Genomic DNA, 16187 nt, shown 5'->3' on the forward strand with positions numbered 1-16187 from the left:
TCAGGTCAAATCGAAGCTGGCGGAGCTTAGGCTCCATCCTCATAAAAAAATTTGTCAAGAAGAGCAGACGTGTCGCGTGTAGAGTGTTCAGTTCATCACCTGTCGTTCCCACTGCGTCCGATGAACAACAACGCTTCCTGCTCGGTCGGCTTGCCGGCGCCGCGACGCCTAACAAATCGCAAAAAAGAAAGAAAAAGACGGCGCGGCCACATGACGTCAGCGGCTGGCAGCCGAGAGAGGGGGCATTTCTGCCGAGAGATTCAAATCTCCATCGCGCGCCAGGACTGCGCGCTGCGCTCAAACGTTTTGTGCGAATATGTATCACAGGGCTCGGAATTGTAATTTCTACTTCTCCCGTCATATTTTATTCCGATCATTTCCATGCTCCTTTAATGGCTAGACTCCCTTTTTTATACACGTCTCTGGTTCAGTGACCATTGGTTTAAAAACTTATTGAAGTCTGCACGTGTGACAGGGCTACAGTGAACTAGAAGAGGGCCGTGCAGTGAACGGGGGGACTGCGCCTTGGGACGGCTGTCAGAGCAAGTGGCGAAAGTAGTGGCGGTGCTGCTATCGCCAACTACAGTGCGCGGGCTAGTCGCGGGCATGTTCTGAAAAGCCTGTCCTCTGCGTCTCAACAATTTTACGAATTGACATTTTTGTTCTCTTCTTTTATGTTGAGAACAAATATTCGTACTTGTAATTAATTGTAATTGCAACAATGATTGTAATTAATTGTATTCTTATTCTGCGTCTCCTCCTTACTAACCCCATGGTGTCTCCACAGTCGTCGATTGCAGCGCCGCCGCTGGCTGTCGACGCCGCGATAATCACGCGGAGAGCGCAGTCGTTCCACTGGCCTCTTCTAGTTCACTGTAACAGGGGTATTACATTCGGCTTTCTACCTCTACACGTACTATGGGAACAGCTTTATGACACACACATCCCGATCAAACGCCCGTTGCACGTTTTTCTTAACGGTTTACCCCGCCCATTTGCTGGATGCTAATCCCTTTGTTCCGTTCGCTGACGAGCAGAACTTTATAGGCGATACGATTATGTGGAGGATTTGTTGTTTTAAAACGACCATCATAACATTTGAGCTTGTTATGGATTTGTGATAACTGAAGTACGTCACGTCAAATCGCTCAGGTGCGTTCGACCGCCGGCATTCGTCTAGCAGAATATGTAAAAGTTTCTATCGCTTGCGTTCCTTCATACTACTGTAGAACCTTTTAGTTTCGCTTGTCACTGGTGGCTCGTCATTGGTTCAGGCAACTTCGAAACTGCGGCCAGCCTAGCCGTGGCCGACTGCGGCAAACAGTTCAATCACCACCAGTGTAGGTGAGCGCGCGTGCTGATTTGCCCCCGGTCCCAGTATGTACCCGCGCAGGTTTACAAATTTGGTACCGTACAAATACGCACCCGCACTGCATTTGCGGGTGTGCTGGTACACAGGTGCGGTACAGGTGCAGGTACGAATTTACTTTCCTGCAGTTACCTCTAGGTATGAGACAGCATGCCGTTGGCGCACTGGCCTGCCGCCCATTGACGAACCGCACAACGTTAGCTTATCTCGTTGTTTTAAATCAAAATAAGGAGGCCTTCATTTTAATATTCTAGCCAAGGGTTTAATTGCTCTGCAGTGGCTGCGCGCACGTAAAGTGGGGCTACCTCCTTCATATTTTTCTACTACCATCATAATCACCTCATGTCGTATGCATAATCACCCATATAGGGTATAGCACCGCAATTGCGGCGTTGAAACACCTCATATAATCGTCGTCACGTACTGTTGTTGTCATATCGTCCAGAAATTGCTTTCGTGGCTAACACCGATATATCACAACTAGGCTGATAAGTCTCAATTAGTCTCTCTTACAAAGCTCTTGACCATACAAAAAACTACGAATACACTTTTTCCGGGAGTATGAGTTCCTCAGGAAGAGTCTACCCGTGTGAGATTACTTCCGTAATGAAGCCTTTGCAGAAGAAAAAAATCATGTAACTTTTCCCTAAACATGTCAAAAGCTGCAAATAATCAATTGCTTTAAAGTTAATCGCCCGTGTACAGCCGCCAAGCAAGTGTGAAAAGAACATTAATAAGCATGTTGGCATACACTGAACCCGGAATAATATTATTGTCCTCATTTTATATGGTTCACATACTCACCGTGTAACGTATTTAATGTTAGAAAATAACTAGATCGCGTTCGGCAACCTGTGCAGGCTAAGGTAATTCTACCTTGCCAAAAATGAGCAACGAGCTTCACCTGCAGCACAAACGCCTTAAACCAAAGTCGGCGGTACGTTTGGAATGATTATAGCGATATCTCGTTGCGTTTCCGATATATATTTTCGTATTCCTGTTCCAAAAGGTACCACGCTTTGTTCTGCTCCGTACCATTAAGTTGCAAAACACAGTTTGAAATGTGCTATCAACGCGCTCACATTTTTAGGTTTGCAACTGATTGCGTGACAGAAACTAGCTTCGTAGCCAATGTAATGCGGTATGTCATGCATACCTGTCTGTGTTTCGCAAATGTGAGCTAAAAATGTTTACAAATGCACCGAATAGCACAAATTATATTCCTAAATATTCGATTGCGGTTTTTGGCAGTGCGCCATCGGACCTTTGTGCATCCTGTAATGTGCGCGCTGACCTGCACCACCTACTTATGGAGTGTCAGCGGGAGCGCGAGATCTTGCAGCACGGAATGCATGGCATGCAATCAACCACCGCCCCTTTACCATAGGCAAGGTGCTGGGCCCCTGGTCCAGCAGCATTCGTATACACAAAGGTCTCCGTCAACTTTGGGATTTCCCGTGACATCAACAGGCCTCTCCACCCTGCTCTGATCACCTGAATCCTCATCTCCATGATCACCTCTCACTATCTACAAATGGCACTGGGGCAGCGCCCAGCGTGCTGGCCGGCATCAGCCCATTCTCGTCATCGTCTCTTTATGTGTGTGTGTGAGTGTACGTATGAGAGTTAGTGAAATTGAGAAATATCGCCACATCAGTCTGCCTGATTAAGAGTAACTAAAAGGAATAACAAGGAAAATTCCGCTTCGCCGTTATCTCGCTTTTCATCTGTGTTTCACGTCTTCCGTGCTATGAAAAGTAGGGGTAGCGGTGGCGGAGAAAGAGTTCGCCGCTAGCGGAAATACTTTTTCCGTTACCGATTTAAAATGTAGCGGGATCGCAACTCCGCTAGTGAAAAAAGTATGGAATACGGTAGCGGCGCTACTAGTAGCGCTGCTATGTACAACACTGATCCTTTCACATGTGCGTCATAGCTGCATAGAGGACTAGTGCGTGGCCAGTATCGGCTATTGCGTCTCGCTTATACTAGTTTTCGTGCATTCGTACGTACTATTCCGTTCACGCGCATATTACAGCAACCTCATGTGGGCAAAACGAATCCATCTACCGACTCCCAAAATGGACCTTTTTGACACTCGCTTTGTATCCTAGCGGCTGTCCAGCGAAACGCGATCGACGCGCGCCAAAGCACAGCCGACGCCATATTGGCGCCATCTATTGAATACATAGGGAACGTTATTCGGCGCCGTCAGGGTCACAGGGCATGCGCAGAAGCGTTGTGAAAAAGGTCCACTGCACTTCTGGCAGTGCACTTGGAAGAGGGAAGTGAGGGTGATATCCTCCCTTTTCCATGTAAAGTCCCTATAGAACCCCTCCTGAAATATTTTTCTGGCTACGCTACCGACTTGTGGCGTACCTCGGAATGACAGTTTTTCTCGCTAAGCAATACTCCTAGTTGTTGTTGATATTCATTATGCTCGGTTCCCGCTAGGCGCATGATCTAACAACTCAAAATTCCGTCGGAACCGTACCTAACACCATGAAACTAGGCGTATTTTGCTTTCCACGAATCTGCCACAATCGAAATCAGCAGCTTGGTCGAATGGCATTTATTTTGTGCCAGCGACTACAGCAGAGGAATGCTGCAGAAAGGATAGCGAGAAAAAAAGAGGAAATGGAAACAGCGAAAAATGGTCCCGTTTCTTAGTTTGTTCTTGGCGATCGTCTTGAGGGGCTCCGACCCCGGATCCCAGATGCAATTTTGACGCTCGTCTTTATCTGCTCAGGCAGAAGAAAAAAGAAGGGCAAACCAGAACCATAGAAAAGAGGAGGAATGTGTCCGAGTATGTGTGCGGAGGTGTCCCCAGAAAGATCGAAGCGTACGGGGAACGTCTTACGAACAAAGAAAAAAAAAAGTTTGAATCGACCTTTTTCGCTCGTCATATTTTCTTTTCCTTCAATCTCTGTGTCTTCTTGCCTTCATCTGGCTCGGTCATCTCTGTAACATTTCCTGACCTCTTCTGCTATCTGCTTTCAGCGTGTGAGACATCCCCTTCTGCAACGACGGCGGGTGGTGAGCAGTACTTGTACATTCTGAGAAGAATTTGCGCGTCAGAAAACGCGAGAATTCGGTGAAATCAATCCTTGCCAAAGCATAGTAAGAGTATGGGAGGAGGGAGTAATAGGACTAGTAGTAGGACTGAGCGAGCGAGTAGTGTGTATTACGTGGGCACGGAGACTTAGTGATTAGAGGAAGGGAAGGTTCTGTGAGACACGCGGAAGCATATTTTGTATTCGGCGGCGAGACGATCCAAATGGTAAATGACACGAAGATCGACCGCCAATACGCGAAGCCTATGTATAATGCGCAGTCTCGTACTTCCGAGAGAGCAATAGCCGTGGTACTACTGTGCTTCGTTAAGAAATAACGAATAAATCTGCTTTCCGTATATCCGCATGGCTCTTGCAACGAGGAAACGCACGACTGTGGGATATGTTTTTTTAGTTTGAATCTTACAAAAAAGAAAAAAAAGGACAAATTGAATTCGTCACTGTCCGCATTCGCGCGATCTCTCATATCCTGATAAGGAGCGTGAAACAATTTTATTGTGAACCCGACAAAGGTGGGAAGACGGATCAGTGTTGAATTATCGTAGCAATTTCTTAGTCGCAGGAAGACGCTCAGCAGGCGGCTAATAAAACATCGAAACATCATTGGAGTTTTTTTGTCGTTGTTGTTTTTATAAGGTTTGTCAATCTCAATACGTATCATTTTCGTGTTTTCTATCAACAAGAACAACGGATACGTGAGTACGCTGTTGCACGTGATGGTAATCGCATGCGGAGTTTCATGAGGTGCGACTTTCTGAAGGAGACTCAGGGCGTCTCGTGGTAATACGTAGGACAACTTAGCCCATCCAGTGGAGAACAGCTAAATTGTTGTGCTTGCACATAACTTTAACTTCATTCTCATATCTCACACCTAACGTTTCGCGTGTAATGGGGGGGGGGGGATATATTTATTAGACGAAAAGGAAAGTGGGGTATAGTGTACTGCTCTCCACTGAGTCTCCAGTGGTGAATCACCCCATGTCATAGTCACGATTTATTTGTTGTTGTTGTTCGTAGTATTGCATGAACAACTTCACTGAAGGTTGCCCAGAAGTCTAACAGAGCAGGGCTACTGTCACGGAGGTTTATATGGATGGATTTAGAAAGAGACGAAAGCAAAAACAATAAAACGGAAGACAGAAAGTGTTCAAGCACAACGGCGATCACACGATACGATTTGGAACCGTGGACTATTGGAAATTGTTAAGCACTCGCGGGGAAAACAGTGCAATCATGAAGAAGTGAGGCGTCCTGGGAACGACGCTAGCCAGTTCAAAATACGACATCCACGACCCGAAACTTGAGACCCTTTTTGTTTATGTGTGTTTTGTTTGTTCTTGTTTCTCGGTTCTATGCCTTTCTACATTCGTCGAAGGCACTTCAAGAATCAGGTACAGAATAGCTGCAGTACGGTTATTCTGGATGTAATTAAATAAAGATTCCCTTTTGTGTGATGTGATGTGATATGATGAGGATGTGATGTACTGAACCGCTCCACGACTGTCTCTTTGATTGCAAACATGACTGGCATCTGTCCAGTCACCGTGATATGGCAACACAAAACAACCTACCGTTTGTCCGTGCTATGCTTTTCAGAGGACCACTGGGGTTTCTCTTTCGTGATCTTAATTCTTAAATGAAGTTGAGTGTGTTTGATATTATGATATATTAATGAAACGGTAGCAAAACAGACAAAACGTGCAGTTTATGTATGTGCAGTATGTTTTCTATGTGCAGTTAATGTAACGCAAGATTTGGACGGCAGATAATTACATAACACACGAGTATCAATATGAACTCGAGAGTAACAAAAATGTGCTTCCCTGACGTAGAATAACTCTAAAATTAATCATCTATCATTCCTACGCGGTGGATATGTTAGTGTGGAAGGAGAGAAGAACAATGCCACACAAGGCAAGTATAGACATGGACACACTAGCTGCTTCTCAGCATTGCACGCGTACTATGTGTTGAGTATTCGTCAGTCAGGATGCTAGAAAGCTATTTGCTCTTTATGGTGATGCTCGGGAGCTCGAAAATTGACTTGTCCCATTTGAACGTTTGATGTAGCAACATTTGGCGTCTTATAAATGTCATCGTCATTGAGCGTTACATGGCAGCAAAAATGTTTTCCGTACGTTGGTCTGACTTAGCCCCTACCGTAGATCGCAACATGGTAAGTCTAACACGATAATCGCCATGTATTATAGCAGAATGACGAAATACTGACACATCGAGCGGTTTCGCAAAGAGGTCTCAACGCTAAGATCGCGCAAGCATTCGTACCCAAACATCCTCGGCTGCGCGCGACGCACAAAATCACTTGCAGTGAATAGGATATCCCGTCGCGTTGTAACACGAACATGGATACAAACGATGTACGTTGCCAAGAAATCTCAGTCTATAACCCTCCAGCAGCCAAGTCCTCTGAGTGCGCAGGAGTGTCCCCGTCGCCAACGACTTTGGCCCTTTTGATTACTGTCTCCATTGCCTACAACCTCGGCGCAAAGCAGTTTTCCCCAGCCATTTCCGTAATAACGGTCGTTTCTCGAGTAAGAGGAGGCACAGATGCATCAAAGTGATTGCCACTCAATAAGGTGCCATCTCGCCTACCACAACATGGCCACACGCCCCGATTCCTCTTCTCTTTGCACTCACCTTGCGATTGATGACCTCCCAGCTCTCTCTTCTTTTCCGCTCTGCCATTGCAAGGTATAACAGTTTGGAAAGATGTGGTACCGTTCGATGTAATGAATCTTCTTAACAGTAACAAACACGAAAGTAGTTCGATCCTTAAGTTCGTAAACATCGCGGAAAGAAAAGAAAAGTTAATTTTGAAATTTTGAAGTTATAAAGTCGAAAATTCTATCGTAGTTTTAGAGCGCTACTGGGACAGGGCGCAGAGAGGTACACAACACATAGGCGCTACTTCCAACATTGTATACTGAAAACCGCACAAGCTGTTTAAATGCTAGCTCGAGTCACCTTCCGTGTGTCATGGCCTGCCAACTCCCGTCACTCTTGCACACACGTGTTTAGATGTGCTAGTTCTTTATCAGACAACAGGATGGAGGGGTTACTGATACACGTCTGCCCCAGTTGTGAAATCTTAGCGGCTTCGATTATTTCACGCGTGGTTCTTCAGCGCTGCCTGTGAAGCAGATATATTATTTCAAGAGCGGTTCGCAGCCACACTGATTGCAATGTAAAGACATCCATCCATCCTGTTTGTTATCGACGTTTAGCCGGCGTTCTCGTACCAACAGGCCCAGTTGTCCGCGTAGCTCGAAAATCCTAAGATGCCCTCTATCAGTGGCGTCGCTAGGGGGTTGCTGGGGATGCGGTCCGCACCGGGTGAAGCGACGGAAGGGGTGACGCGCCGCACAATAATGCCGCTTCCTCCCGTTCTCTGCGGCACGATGACGCCAAAAACAACATGAGGAGCCTTTTGCGAGGGCACATTATTTTTCTTTCTGAGTGTGGTGTAATACGTTTATTTATCGTGAATCGCATGGTACGGAAAGGTATCCGTTAAGGGGGCCTGGGGGGGGGGGTGACGCAAACAGCTCCCGCACCGAGTGACGCGCACCCTAGCGACGCCACTGCCCTGTACTCAAGTGTGCCGCAAAAGGCCGCATTCGTAGCGCGACTGAACTCTGGAACAGAACAATATTGCAGCTGTTGTTATGCTGGTCTATGTGTAGGCATACTGGAGTCGCCCACCCGGCTTTTACGCGACTTATATACATCCCCTTCTTTTTCTGTCATCATCACCATCACCCTGACCACCACCACAGCTATCGCTGTTTTCCAGTACTTTTTACAGTGTACGATTCTTGTATTTTCAGATGGTAAACCTGCTCCATGCCTTTACAGTGTAATAAATACATTCGGATCTATATCTAGAAAGAACAACAGAACTTGGTGTTGACTTCGAATTGGCTCTGACCTTGCTATAAATTTTGATTCATGGCTACTCGCGCGCGTCACACCTGATGGCAGCAAGTAACAAAGCGTTTTTGCGTATTGTTTCTGAGTCTTGTAGCGTATCCCTATAGTTGTAACAAACCGCGTGAAATGGCAGGTTAATTTTAGCGTTTGTCATCAGCAGTTCAAGGCGCAGTTTCTCATAACGAAGCGATTAATGGTGAACTTTTCATGTCATCTCAGAGGTTGTTGTCGCGCTCTAAAAGCAATACTGGTCTTTATAACTGACTTAGGGATGATCAAGAAAAGACTACGACGGCTTTTTTCTGAACTGGCCCCCATTTTTGCTGGTTACACTTAGTTAGACAGGTTGCAGTTGCAGTTCTAGACTTAGTTAGGAGTTAGACAGTTTGCTTTACTGATGAGCAGAAGGACTGAGACCCTGTTCGGATACCACGAATACCAGCCAGTAAGTAAAATATAAAAAATAAAAAGAAGAAATTGGGTCAACTTAACTTTGAGCTCAGTGGAGACAGTATTTCCTTTTAAAGAGTAGCTCTACTTCCGTTTTCAAAGAGCAGACTAACCTGGAATAAATTGCGCAAGAGTATTAGGACAGATGTGCCGTGTACGGACGTAGCGCACAATAAAGGCCTCCCTTGTGGGCAAAGATAATGTATAGTCTAGGTAGCGTGGCAACGTGGAACAATAGAGGGCAGTGGCAGGTTAATCTCGTAGTTCTTCCATAGAAGAAAAACATACGTGAAGTACGTGTGAAAACAAATAGGAAAGACGGCAGTTCGATCGGTCCCAAAGCTCCAGCGCGACTGTTATCGCGTCAAGAATGGCAGTAGAAGCGGCGCCCTCTAGCGGTACACTGATGGGAGCTGCAACGAAAATGTATCGGTATGTTAATTAAATTTATCGGGCAAGCTGTCGCCGTTCAGTGGATTCATCAGAACTCGATATCAATGGCAGGTAGCGGGCTCGAATCCTTCCACTGGCTGCGCTGTCTGAGGTTTTCCCTAGGTTTTCCGAAGACTTTCCAGACGAATGACGGCACAGTTCCCCCTGAAGTCAGACCAGAACGCATACTAATCCCCCTGTCCCCCACTCCTTCCTGCTCTCCTATCTCAATCTGTCCACATCTGTACTCCGCTCATAGCCACAGTTGCTTCGCGGCGCTAACACGGAAGCAAAAAAAAAAATTCATGGCGTTCAACAAGCAGCTTTCGAACTCTGTGACACCGTTTACCTGCACGGGCAACTGAGGGTGCTGGCGAATAACATTGGCGAGTTCTATAGTTTATATTATTTTATTATATTTATTCCCCAACCTGTTCTTTACTGTTACATCAGCTTCACAATGTTCTGTGCGTAGCAAGCGTACTAGACGTTCAGTAATGTCTTCCAAATACGATGCAAAACATTTAGTCATAATTAGTATAACAGAAAAGGCTCCTTTGGTGCTGTGCATCCGTGATTGGAACTTGCTGCCCTCACATTTCGTTCCGGCTGATAGCCTAGGTATATTTGAAAACACGTGCATATTATTGTACTTATACTTAGCGTATTCCTCTTTTCAGTATACTGTTCATGGTATTGTTTGTATCTTTGTATCTTGCCTCCACCCTTATCTAAGGAGCATTGAGGTAACATTTAAAGCCCCAGGTCAGATTTTGTCTTCAGGAAGTATGGCAGACTTGATTGGCTACGAAATGGGAGAGGATGATCACTGACAAAACCAAAATAACAAGAAAATGAGCGCCCTGTCTCGGCTCACCTTTGGTCGCGCGTCCGCGCTTATCATAGTCTGCTCATCTATCGCGGAATGATAGTGCAGAATCTTCTCCCCGTCTGGAAAGATAAAAATGTTCCAGCGACATGCTTGAACGATTGAAAGCATTCCAATTCAGGAAGGATCCTTTTCCAGCATGTGTCCACCGCGAGGTTACCCCGATCATTATTTCGGATGGGGCTTGTTCTATTGGTAGTACCGGTACCGGCGGGGAGTGGAACATGCTTGAAAAATAAAATGTATGAGAAAGAGCGACACTGGATGAGACACTTTGGCAAGAAAATCAATGTTTTAATAAGGGGACCTCGGGGTTCATTCAGTGTGCCCTTCACCATTCCCTATGATGGCTATAATGATGCCCCTGATGTCACGAATCCCAACACGTATGCTATTTCCCATGAATTTCTGTTACCTGAGAATGACTGCTTCGGACCATAAAGTATGAGAAGTCTAGGACCCCCTATCTATCTATCCAGAACCCCCTGCACCCCCAACACCCCCAAATGTTTTGCGACACACCCCTAACTTTGTATCTGTGCACTCCTTACAATGTCGGGACCTTGCAATCCCCCCCTCACCAATTTTTTAGAACGCCCCCACACGCTTGGGATTCTGGGTCGGGGACGCTAAGCACGCGACACAAGCAGCACGAGTAAAATATGTGCTACGCAGAGACGACGGCTTAGCTGCTCAACTTCCTTGTTGCCATGTGCAGTTGGTGTCCCGTGTTGGAAAGTAGACACATTACTTATTTCTACACTCCTGCTCAGCTTCAACCTTCATCAAGAACAACAAAAGCGTATTAAGTTCACATGTGCTTGCTTCGAATTATAGTAGACAATGATATACGGCCCACGTGTGCTTTAGGTACCAAATGAGGTTCCGACACAGGTTATACATGTGGGTTGTAGAAAACAACTTTATTTTATGACGATGATGGGGGAGCTTCTTCGCCGTGGGTGATACTCTACTCCACGCATGTAGAAAGTCCGTTCTGCATCCACGGAAGCATAGATCAGTTTCGAACAGAGTAATGGTCCTGAATGAGCAGTGACACAGACGTAACCTAGGCACTCAGCCAACAGTATGTATCCAATATCCCCCAGACAGATAATGATAACGATGCGGGGTTTACGTACGTCGCTACTCGCTAGACACACAAGAGGTGACTTTGCGACGGCATTCGAAAGTGTGGCCAAATCATGTGTCGTGAAGCGACCGGCCGCAGCAGTGCAGCCTACGTCTCCTTTTCTTTCCTTTTTTTTTCGTCTTCGGTATCCTCTAAGGCAAACCGAGACCGCATTCTCACCTACGTTCGACACTGAAGTGAAAGAGGCGCAGAAATGGCTAATTCCTGAAAGAAATGCCTCAGTGTCTTCGTCGGTTATTACTGTCCACAGATGAACATTCTATGTTCTCACATTGCCATCGTGTCCATTGTTCGAAGTAAGCACGCGTGAAATGAATACGTTTTTGTTGTTCCTGACGACGTTGAAGCTGAGCTGGAATGTGGAAATACCTAGAGGCGTCTATTTTCCAACACGGAATACCAACCGCACTGGCGTCAAGGAAGTTGAGGAACTCAGGAAGGGAAGTGGCCGGGACTAAGACAAGGGGACGCATCCCCTCCTAAGACTTCACCTCTGCGTTGCACGTATTTTACTTGTGCTGCTTGTGCCGCGTGCTTACCGTCCCCGACATCTCGTACTTTATGGTCTGAAACAGTCATTCTGAGGTAACAGAAATTCATTAGAAATAGCATATCTATTGAGATTAGCCAGGAGCCTCATTATACCCACCAGAGGGAATGCTGAAAATGAGCTGAGGGAATGACATCAGAGGGAATGCACTGTAAATGAACCTATTGGTCACCTTATGAAAATATTTATTTTCTTGCTCAAGTGTCTCATCCAAGTGTAGCTCTTTCTCGTTCATTTTAGTTTTCAAGCATGTTCCACTCTCCTCCTGTACCGGTGCGACCAATACAACAAGACCCATCCGAAATAATGATAAGAAGCACCTCGCAGTTGGCACATGCTGGGGTAGGACGCGTCCTGAATCGAAATACTTCCAGTCGTTCGAGCACGTCGTTTACACATTTTTATCTTTCCAGACAGGCAGAAGACTCTGCTCTATCATTCCGCCATAGATGAGCAGAATGTGATAAGCGCAGACGCGCGACCGAAGCAGGACTGGAGCAACGCGCGTGTTTATTTTGATTTCGTCACTGACCACTCTCTCCCATTTCAGAGCCAATCAAATGTTCCTTACCTTCTGAAGAGAAAATCTGTCCTGGGGCTTTAACATGACTCGAAACGCTGTCTCGTCTGTCGAGCTGTCCACAAGGAGTCAACATTAAAATATTTTCGCTGCGCGGTGTACTGCCAGTGCGCAATCAAACTCACAAAAACAGTCGGAGAAAGCAGTCTCGGACGGTCGGCACGATCCTCGCGTGACGTAGGGAAGTCCCCGTTGCCTTCCTTCCTGCTTTGTTTCTTTCTTCTAATCTCATGCGCTGTTTATACCCGCCTGAGACGCGCCGGTGTACGTCACGAGTCACATGCCAGGGGAACACGCTACGTCACGCCGTTCCCTTATCCTCCGATACGCTCTTTTCACGAGTGGAGGAGTTTTGAAAGGTGTGCGAAACAGATGCCTCACGCGCGCTGCAGGTCACCTACGCACGTCTTTTCTTTTCTCTTTTTTCTTTCGCAAGAGCTCAATTTATTCGTTGCAGAACACACCACAGTCAAAAACAAAAATACTTTTGTGGGATCACCTCAGTGCTCCTTTAATAGGTCCTTAGAGAAATAAAAATGACATGAAATGAAAACATACCGAGCTCACATACAGCATAAGGTTGCGATTGGCCAGAAACGATACGACTGCTCAGGTAAAATGATATTACTACGTAGTATCAAAGCTAACATCTTCATCTGTGACCGCATACAGCGTTTGAAACATCCAGTGACTATGTAAAGACTGGGGATGGCCGCTGGAGCTTTCTGAAGATGCGCTGCTGGAGGCTACCGTTCTAGAAGCATAGTCGGTGCCGGGGGCGACGAGAGTCTCTCGTCACACGGGAGGAGAGTTGAATTTTGAAGGATCGGTGGAGGAACTTTTTTTTTTTTGCGTGGAAAAACCGGCATGATATAGGATCGAATATATGAACCGCAACGCGGAATTACACCTAACGGTTTAAAAAAAAAAGTATTCATTAACGGCATTCTGTAGTTAGGTAATGCCTACCCTTTCCCTATGTGTATAACAGAAGACACATGTTTATGCTTCGAATATACGGGATCGTCGAAGATAAAGTATTTCGTTTAAAAATTGTCACTGAGCCAGTTATTTAGGATAAATCGTGAAAATTAAAAAGCCGTCACCCTTTTGATATTCAAAATCAAACCCTGTTTTCTTTTGTGTTCTCATGCGAGTTAATGGTTTTGATATCGTCTGCAGAGCCGCATGCGGCCGTGTCGCGATCTGACGGACACAGCTGAAACACAGGCATAGGCCATAGACAATGTTAAAAGGGCGACGGTTTTTCTAATGTTCACGATTTATCCACAAAGGACTAGACCAAGTGACAATTTTTATACGAAATTTTAGCGCATATTACCGTCCTCCAACGCATAATTTACCTCCCAAACGCTCTTTTTGTTTGTTTTATCTTCACTGCAAACTCTGTACTTTATCTTAGACGACCCTGTGTCAGAGTGGGCAACCCTGTGGACGATTTGTGTCAAAGGGTACTGATAGTACCAGTGAATATGTTGACGCGAAGTAGGTCACAGATTTTCCCTGCTACTTCAAAAAAGTTTAACTGTAGTAAACAAAAGGGACATAAGTGAACATGCAAACCCTGTAAAAAACACATGATGCATAAAAAATTAATGAAAATGGGGTGGGCAAGGCCATCGCACCACAAACTCGGGCAGCGGCCGCTCCCCCCCCCCCCCACCCCACCCCACCCCGTCACGAGTCGACGTCGCTTGTCGTGGCATATGACAGCACACAGGTCATACTGCCTGGAGAATATCGTGTAGATTTCGTGAGGCAACCAATATGGCAACGCATAAACAACATCGAACTATTCGTAGACAAGGGGTTTATCGTACCCCGCGACTGCCATCGCAAAGGCGAGCGGTCCCGTTTCTCTTTTTTGCTTCGATCACTCAATCAATCCCGCTAATGATTTCAACGGTACGTGCGTCCGGCCTTTGGGACCAAGTCGGAACAGGGAAGGAGCCTTGAACAAACGGCCACTTCTCGTGGGCGCCTGCTTACCACCATGCCCCAAATCCTCATTTCCTGAGCCTTCTTCCGATACAGGATGAGAGGATTAGGTTGTGACTCTGCATAATGAATGCCTCGCAAGATCGCGACCAAGGATTTGCACCGGAGTCTACATCTGAGCTGCTGTTTCTCCCCTTTGCCTCGAAGTCGGCATTTCGCGACTCCGCGTCTTACAACGAGGGATCAAGGGGGTATGTCCTAGTGAGTCTTCTCGGACATTCCAGCAGACAATTTAATGAAATTCTTGATTGCTTCTGCATTGTGTTTACTACATGGTTTCCTATTCATTTGTTTCTTCTTGTTTTACTGCTACTAACATGGTCACTTTCGCGCCAAAAAACGAACAAACGAATAACCTTCCACTGGTTGGTTTCTATTGCTGCACAGACTAGAAGCAACCGTCAACGTAACGACGCTAAATATGGACTCTACTCTATATGTACACTATTCATACCCGCTATGAGCCGTTTTATACGACAGGGGGTAATGAGAAAGTTAAATTACACGGCTTAGAGGTTAGGATTTTACACGGATTTCTTGCAGACCTAGGACAGATTTCGTCTTCCAGAGGTAACGAAGATTTGATTGGCTGAAATGTAGGAAAGAATAATCAGTGACGAATCTAAATAACAAGAGCAAGAGCTTTCTGAAAGAAAACATTCCCGTGACGTGATTGAGCGATCAAAGCTATTTCTACAGAGGTGCCATTCGTCCCCTACAACGACCATCGGTTGAATCGTGCGGGTCTTATGTCTAGTCGAATGGCTATGCGTGGAAAATGTAAGGTGCTTCAAAAATAAATCGCGTAGAAATTGCACAGGAACACACCAAGTCACTTATCTCCTGTCGTCGTTGGAACAAAATGGACGATGAAGTAATAAACAGCGACCCAGTGACCTGATGACGGATAATGCTGATTGTGCTGTGTGTTTTAACTGTGTCGGGCCCTTACGTAGCCGGCGCTCTTACTGAGCGGCCATCTCTCCATTTTTATTTCCTTTTATATCTCATCTCATTCTCATCTCTTAGAGATCCAGTGACAACAGAAAAATTCCTTGCACAGACACCTCCGCTGTTATGGAGTTATTCGGGAAACACCACTACAAAACACTGCTGAGATGGACTTGTAGCGTCTCCCGTAACAACCACATACATTCATGTCTAAACGCTAGTAAATGCAATATATTTTCATTAACGAACGGCGGTAACACTGGCAACACCCCTCACTTTCATTAGTTTGAATTCCGTTCCTGTAGCGTATGGTATTGTCAACTTCCTGCTCTTTAAAGGGGCAACAAATCGTCTTTTAAAAGTTTCGAAAAGCCTAACTCAATTCAGCAAGCGATCTATGTAGCAGTAACCGTGGTAACCATGACTTCTTCGTGAACTGTTAGTTGATTACTGAGCAATTGGTATTTTGGAATAGTGCTGAACCGTGCGATGCGAGAGAGAAACTGTTGAGAGCGCAAGCCCGAGAACCGAAGATTTGCATATGCTGTGTCTGCACACCGTTTTCTATATGTAACGTTACACTTTGCTCTCTCCGACGAACTCATGCACCCTCCACCCTCATCCTCTATCAGTTTTTCTTTTTTTGGCTGTAGTCGTGACGACGCCCACTTCTGTGTGGCCAACAACGGCGAGCAGATCCTGCCATAACCCCCCCCCCCCCTCCTTCTATATGTAACGTGATTTCAATTTGTATCTTCTTGTTGTGTTGTCT

The 16187-nt window shown here is 45.9% G+C and overlaps 1 protein-coding gene across 1 annotated transcript in view; it reads right to left on the reverse strand.

Annotated features, from left to right (window-relative positions):
• The window catches only part of LOC135385619 (kin of IRRE-like protein 1), a 569797-nt gene extending 562356 nt beyond the window's left edge, over positions 1-7441 (reverse strand). Inside the window, exon 1 of the mRNA XM_064615057.1 lies at positions 7099-7441. The gene's annotated coding sequence lies outside the window, so the exon portion shown is untranslated. The remainder of the gene's footprint in view (positions 1-7098) is intronic.
• Between the last annotated feature and the right edge of the window lie 8746 nt (positions 7442-16187).

The sequence above is a fragment of the Ornithodoros turicata genome, chromosome 2, assembly GCF_037126465.1.
Source record: "Ornithodoros turicata isolate Travis chromosome 2, ASM3712646v1, whole genome shotgun sequence".
In the NCBI taxonomy this organism is placed as follows: Eukaryota; Metazoa; Arthropoda; class Arachnida; order Ixodida; family Argasidae; genus Ornithodoros; species Ornithodoros turicata.